A 7500-nucleotide genomic window follows, 5' to 3' on the forward strand; every position below is an offset into this window, starting at 1 on the left:
TCCGGTGGACTTCCGCCGCCGCTGCACCCTTAGCTGGAAGTCAGTGCCAAAAAAAAAAAAAGAAGCTGCGAATAGTGTCCATGTGCCTGTCCCTTTAGGAAAGCCGGCTTGCCGTGGATCTCCACCCGGGTGGGGAATTCCAAATAGGTCCCTCTATTTGATGGAAGTCAGCAACAAAAAGCTGGAATTTTTCTAAGTGTCAAGGAGGGTGTCACTTCCAGAAGGCCCACCATTCTTGGATCGACACCCGGTTAAGAAAAATGAAAAAAGTCCCTCTATTTGATGGAAGTCAGCAACAAAAAGCTGGATTTTTTCTAAGTGTCAAGGAGGGTGTCGCTTCCAGAAGGCCCACCTGCCTTGGATCACCACCCGGTTAAGAAAAATGAAAAAAGTCCCTCTAGTTAATGGAAGTCAGCAACAAAAAGCTGGAATTTTTCTAAGTGTCAAGGAGGGTGTCGCTTCCAGAAGGCCCACCTGCCTTGGATCACCACCCGGTTAAGAAAAATGAAAAAAGTCCCTCTAGTTAATGGAAGTCAGCAACAAAAAGCTGGATTTTTTCTAAGTGTCAAGGAGGGTGTCGCTTCCAGAAGGCCCACCTGCCTTGGATCGACACCCGGTTAAGAAAAATGAAAAAAGTCCCTCTATTTGATGGAAGTCAGCAACAAAAAGCTGGATTTTTTCTAAGTGTCAAGGAGGGTGTCGCTTCCAGAAGGCCCACCTGCCTTGGATCACCACCCGGTTAAGAAAAATGAAAAAAGTCCCTCTAGTTAATGGAAGTCAGCAACAAAAAGCTGGATTTTTTCTAAGTGTCAAGGAGGGTGTCGCTTCCAGAAGGCCCACCTGCCTTGGATCGACACCCGGTTAAGAAAAATGAAAAAAGTCCCTCTATTTGATGGAAGTCAGCAACAAAAAGCTGGATTTTTTCTAAGTGTCAAGGAGGGTGTCGCTTCCAGAAGGCCCACCTGCCTTGGATCACCACCCGGTTAAGAAAAATGAAAAAAGTCCCTCTAGTTAATGGAAGTCAGCAACAAAAAGCTGGAATTTTTCTAAGTGTCAAGGAGGGTGTCGCTTCCAGAAGGCCCACCTGCCTTGGATCGACACCCGGTTAAGAAAAATGAAAAAAGTCCCTCTATTTGATGGAAGTCAGCAACAAAAAGCTGGATTTTTTCTAAGTGTCAAGGAGGGTGTCGCTTCCAGAAGGCCCACCTGCCTTGGATCGACACCCGGTTAAGAAAAATGAAAAAAGTCCCTCTATTTGATGGAAGTCAGCAACAAAAAGCTGGATTTTTTCTAAGTGTGAAGGAGAGGGTCGCTTCCAGAAGGCCCACCTGCCTTGGATCGACACCCGGTTAAGAAACATGGAAAAAGTCCCTCTATTTGATGGAAGTCAGCAACAAAAAGCTGGATTTTTTCTAAGTGTCAAGGAGGGTGTCGCTTCCAGAAGGCCCACCCGCCTTGGATCGACACCCGGTTAAGAAACATGGAAAAAGTCCCTCTATTTGATGGAAGTCAGCAACAAAAAGCTGGATTTTTTCTAAGTGTCAAGGAGGGTGTCGCTTCCAGAAGGCCCACCCGCCTTGGATCGACACCCGGTTAAGAAACATGGAAAAAGTCCCTCTATTTGATGGAAGTCAGCAACAAAAAGCTGGATTTTTTCTAAGTGTCAAGGAGGGTGTCGCTTCCAGAAGGCCCACCCGCCTTGGATCGACACCCGGTTAAGAAACATGGAAAAAGTCCCTCTATTTGATGGAAGTCAGCAACAAAAAGCTGGATTTTTTCTAAGTGTCAAGGAGGGTGTCGCTTCCAGAAGGCCCACCCGCCTTGGATCGACACCCGGTTAAGAAAAATGAAAAAAGTCCCTCTAGTTAATGGAAGTCAGCAACAAAAAGCTGGAATTTTTCTAAGTGTCAAGGAGGGTGTCGCTTCCAGAAGGCCCACCTGCCTTGGATCGACACCCGGTTAAGAAAAATGAAAAAAGTCCCTCTATTTAATGGAAGTCAGCAACAAAAAGCTGGATTTTTTCTAAGTGTGAAGGAGAGGGTCGCTTCCAGAAGGCCCACCTGCCTTGGATCGACACCCGGTTAAGAAACATGGAAAAAGTCCCTCTATTTGATGGAAGTCAGCAACAAAAAGCTGGATTTTTTCTAAGTGTCAAGGAGGGTGTCGCTTCCAGAAGGCCCACCCGCCTTGGATCGACACCCGGTTAAGAAACATGGAAAAAGTCCCTCTATTTGATGGAAGTCAGCAACAAAAAGCTGGATTTTTTCTAAGTGTCAAGGAGGGTGTCGCTTCCAGAAGGCCCACCCGCCTTGGATCGACACCCGGTTAAGAAACATGGAAAAAGTCCCTCTATTTGATGGAAGTCAGCAACAAAAAGCTGGATTTTTTCTAAGTGTCAAGGAGGGTGTCGCTTCCAGAAGGCCCACCCGCCTTGGATCGACACCCGGTTAAGAAACATGGAAAAAGTCCCTCTATTTGATGGAAGTCAGCAACAAAAAGCTGGATTTTTTCTAAGTGTAAAAGTTGGGATTTTTTCTAAGTGTCAACTTTTGGTGTACCAACCCTTCCAAAATAAAGTCGGGATTTTTTCTAAGTGTCAACTTTTGGTGTACCAACCCTTCCAAAATAAAGTCGGGATTTTTTCTAAGTGTCAACTTTTGGTGTACCAACCCTTCCAAAATAAAGTCGGGATTTTTTCTAAGTGTCAACTTTTGGTGTACCAACACTTCCAAAATAAAGTGGGGATTTTTTCTAAGTGTCAACTTATATAGTCGGGATTTTTTCTAAGTGTCAACTTATAAAGTGGGGATTTTTTTCCAAGTGTCAACCTGTAAAGTGGGGATTTTTTTCCCAAGTGTCCACTTTTGGTTCACCATGCCTTCCAGAGTCAAAGAAGCCCCCGAGTGAGACCCAAAAAACCGGACCGAGTGATGTCATTTGGGGTCCTATTTTCAGTCATTTTGTGGGATTTCGGTGACGCCGAGGAGGGAAGCAGGTGTCAAGGGACAGGGGGGGTGCCTGTCCCTTTAAGAAGGCCGGCTTGCCGTGGATCTACACCCGGGTAGGGAATTCAAAACAGGTCCCTCTATTTGCTGGAAGTCAGCACAAAAAAGCTGGAAATATGACAGGGGAAAAAAAAAAAGAAGAAGCTGCAATGATGGCAGAGTGTCCATGTTGCTGTCCCTTTAGGAAGGCCGGCTCGCCGTGGATCTCCACCCGGGTGGGGAATTCCAAATAGGTCCCTCCATTTGCTGGAAGTGCCCCCCCAAAAAGCTGTCCATTTCCCCAAGTTTTTAAGGGAAACAAAAACCAGGGTTGGGGTTGGATGCATCACACTGTAAGTCTCGGCTGCAGCCAGAAGCAAGTATTAAAAAGGTAGACATCAACCATCATTTAAAAAGGGGAAAACAAATCCATTCATCAATAAATCATATCCAAATTAAAAAAAAGAGGCAGCTCAAAAGAGAGGGTGTGTGTCCAGCAGAAAATAGGCATGATAAACAAAGAGGGCTGGGGTTTGGAGGAGGGCAAAATGTCCCGCAGCCGGCCGCCCGAGTTCCGGGATGCCCAGCACGTCCATAACGCACCCCGCAAAGTCAAACTGGAAGTGGAGGGGAAAAAAGCTGGGAAAGAAGTTGAATGTCCTCAAAGTGTTCCAAAATCAGTCCCACGAGTCCCGCAGCTGGCCACCCGAGTCCAGGGAAGCCCGGCACCTCCGTAACAAGGCCCGCAAAGTCACACTGCAAGTGGGGGAGAAAAGCTGGCATAGTAGCCAAAAGTCCTCAAAGTGTTCAAAAATCAGTCCCCCACCAGCCCCGCAGCTGGCCACCCGAGTCCAGGGACGCCCGGCACAGCCGTAACGCACCCCGCAAAGTCAAACTGCAAGTGGGGGAGAAAAGCTGGGGGAAAATCCAAAAGTCCTCAAAGTTTTCAAAATCCGCACCCGGGACTGAGTCCAGCAAGTCCCCCCGGTCCCAAAAATGCCATTTTTTTCAAAAAATACCCAAAAAATGCGGGGGCCGGATTTCGGAACCGGCGTACCGCTTTCGGCCCGCGTGCCCTAGATTGGAGACCGATGTCAAAAATGGACGCCGGTCGGGTATTTTTTTCCTTGGGGTCTATAGAGAGTAAATCCGGAGGAAAATTGGCCTTACGAGCAAAGGGAGGGATTTTAGGGGGCATAACGTCCAGCCGCCTGCCTCCCGGGTCCCGGGGAAGAGAAAGTCCAGAAAACTCATAAAATCATGCCCAGCATGGAGATCCACAAGTCCCGCCGCAGGCCCGAGGCTTCCCGGGTCCCGGGAATGACCAAAAGACACCCAGGAGTGGACCATCGAAAGTGGGAGGGAAATGGAGGGAAAGTCGGGAAAAAGGTCCAAAATGGGTTGAAAATCATATGATCCCACCCAGGGTAGAGTTCCACAAGTCCCGCAGCGAGCTGCACGAGCCGCAGGAACACCGGGAATGACCAAAAGGCACCCAGAAGTGAACCAGCGAAAGTGGGGGAAAAATGGAGGAAAAGGAGGAAAAAGTACCAAATTGTTTAAAAATCCTACCCAGGATGGAGTTCCACAAGTCCCGCAGCGAGCTGCACGAGCCGCAGGAACACCGGGAATGACCAAAAGGCACCCAGAAGTGAACCAGCGAAAGTGGGGGAAAAATGGAGGAAAAGGAGGAAAAAGTACCAAATTGTTTAAAAATCCTACCCAGGATGGAGTTCCACAAGTCCCGCAGCGAGCTGCACGAGCCGCAGGAACACCGGGAATGACCAAAAGGCACCCAGAAGTGAACCAGCGAAAGTGGGGGAAAAATGGAGGAAAAGGAGGAAAAAGTGCCAAATTGTTTAAAAATCCTACCCAGGATGGAGTTCCAGAAGCCCTGCAGCGAGCTGCACGAGCCGCAGGAACACCGGGAATGACCAAAAGGCACCCAGAAGTGAACCAGCGAAAGTGGGGGAAAAATGGAGGAAAAGGAGGAAAAAGTACCAAATTGTTTAAAAATCCTACCCAGGATGGAGTTCCACGAGTCCCGCAGCGAGCTGCACGAGCCGCAGGAACACCGGGAATGACCAAAAGGCACCCAGAAGTGAACCATCAAAAGTGGGGGACAATTTGAGAAAAAGTTGGAAAAAGGTCCGAAATTGATTAAAAATCCTACCCAGGATGGAGTTCCAGAAGCCCCGCAGCGAGCTGCGCGAGCCGCAGGAACACCGGGAATGACCAAAAGGCACCCAGAAGTGAACCATCAAAAGTGGGGGACAATTTGAGAAAAAGTTGGAAAAAGGTCCGAAATTGATTAAAAATCCTACCCAGGATGGAGTTCCAGAAGCCCCGCAGCGAGCTGCACGAGCCGCAGGAACACCGGGAATGACCAAAAGGCACCCAGAAGTGAACCATCAAAAGTGGGGGACAATTTGAGAAAAAGTTGGAAAAAGGTCCGAAATTGATTAAAAATCCTACCCAGGATGGAGTTCCAGAAGCCCCGCAGCGAGCTGCGCGAGCCGCAGGAACACCGGGAATGACCAAAAGGCACCCAGAAGTGAACCATCAAAAGTGGGGGACAATTTGAGAAAAAGTTGGAAAAAGGTCCGAAATTGATTAAAAATCCTACCCAGGATGGAGTTCCACAAGTCCCGCAGCGAGCTGCACGAGCCGCAGGAACACCGGGAATGACCAAAAGGCACCCAGAAGTGAACCATCAAAAGTGGGGGACAATTTGAGAAAAAGTTGGAAAAAGGTCCGAAATTGATTAAAAATCCTACCCAGGATGGAGTTCCAGAAGCCCCGCAGCGAGCTGCGCGAGCCGCAGGAACACCGGGAATGACCAAAAGGCACCCAGAAGTGAACCATCAAAAGTGGGGGACAAGTTGAGAAAAAGTTGGAAAAAGGTCCGAAATTGATTAAAAATCCTACCCAGGATGGAGTTCCACAAGTCCCGCAGCGAGCTGCACGAGCCGCAGGAACACCGGGAATGACCAAAAGGCACCCAGAAGTGAACCATCAAAAGTGGGGGACAATTTGAGAAAAAGTTGGAAAAAGGTCCGAAATTGATTAAAAATCCTACCCAGGATGGAGTTCCAGAAGCCCCGCAGCGAGCTGCGCGAGCCGCAGGAACACCGGGAATGACCAAAAGGCACCCAGAAGTGAACCATCAAAAGTGGGGGACAATTTGAGAAAAAGTTGGAAAAAGGTCCGAAATTGTTTAAAAATCCTACCCAGGATGGAGTTCCAGAAGTCCCGCAGCGAGCTGCGCGAGCTCCGGGACCCCCGGGAATGACCAAAAGATACCCAGGAGTGAACCAGCGAAAGTGGGGGACAATTTGAGAAAAAGTTGGAAAAAGGTCCGAAATTGTTTAAAAATCCTACCCAGGATGGAGTTCCAGAAGTCCCGCAGCGAGCTGCGCGAGCTCCGGGGCCCCCGGGAATGACCAAAAGATACCCAGGAGTGAACCAGCCCAAGTGGGGGACAAATGGAAGAAAAGCCGGGCCAAGTCCAAAAAAGTTGGATTTTTTGCCAAAGTGTCAACATGCGTGATTTTGTCAGAGTGTCCACTTTTGGGATTTTTTCAAAGTCCAACAACGAGAGAGGCCTGGCCTCCAGCCTGTCTAGCCTCTTCCATGAGACACTTAGAAAAAATCCCGTGCAAAAAAAGTGGATTTTTTCTAAGTCCAACAACGAGAGAGGCCTAACTTCCAGCCTCCTTAGCCTCTTTCTTCCGTGGAGCAAAAGTTGGATTTTTTGCCTAAGTGTCAACATGCGTGATTTTGTCAGAGTGTCCACTTTTGGGATTTTTTCTAAGTCCAACAACGAGAGAGGCCTGGCCTCCAGCCTGTTTAGCCTCTTCCATGTGACACTTAGAAAAAATCCCGTGCAAAAAAAGTGGATTTTTTCTAAGTCCAACAACGAGAGAGGCCTAACTTCCAGCCTCCTTAGCCTCTTTCGTTCACATACTTAGAAAAAAATCCCAGCGCCAAGCCCAATGCATTTCAATGGGATTTATTTTTCGAGCCGGATTTTTTCTAAGTCCAACAACGAGAGAGGCTTGAGTTCTAGCCTACTTTAAGCCTCTTTCGATTTTCCCTGTTTTTACCAGGTCTACCAAAACACCCCCATCACGTTAGTAGGTGCGCCAGGCTTAGACAGGCCGAATTGGCAGGAAATGTGTCCGAGTCAAAGTGAGCTATTTTGGGACTCAAAAGTTGGATTTTCCCCCTCTTTTCGATGGTTCTTTTTTCGAATGGTTCTTCCAGGCTCTGAGGACAGGGGCTCACGCGGACATGCGTGGCCGCCTAGGGGGCGCTATCTCGGACACATTTAGGGACATGGACACCCTGGAAGAACAAACATAAAAATTTTTTCGACCTGATTTCAGACCAGCCTCTTTCTTAAGGACTTCCAGGACTCGAGCGACAGGGGCTCGGTCCTGAGTGCGCGCCCGGCCAGGGGGCGCTATCCCGGACACATTTCGGGACATTTAAACCATGGATGGACAAACATAAA

Source organism: Nerophis ophidion, unplaced genomic scaffold (genome assembly GCF_033978795.1).
Source record: "Nerophis ophidion isolate RoL-2023_Sa unplaced genomic scaffold, RoL_Noph_v1.0 HiC_scaffold_78, whole genome shotgun sequence".
NCBI classification, from domain to species: domain Eukaryota; kingdom Metazoa; phylum Chordata; class Actinopteri; order Syngnathiformes; family Syngnathidae; genus Nerophis; species Nerophis ophidion.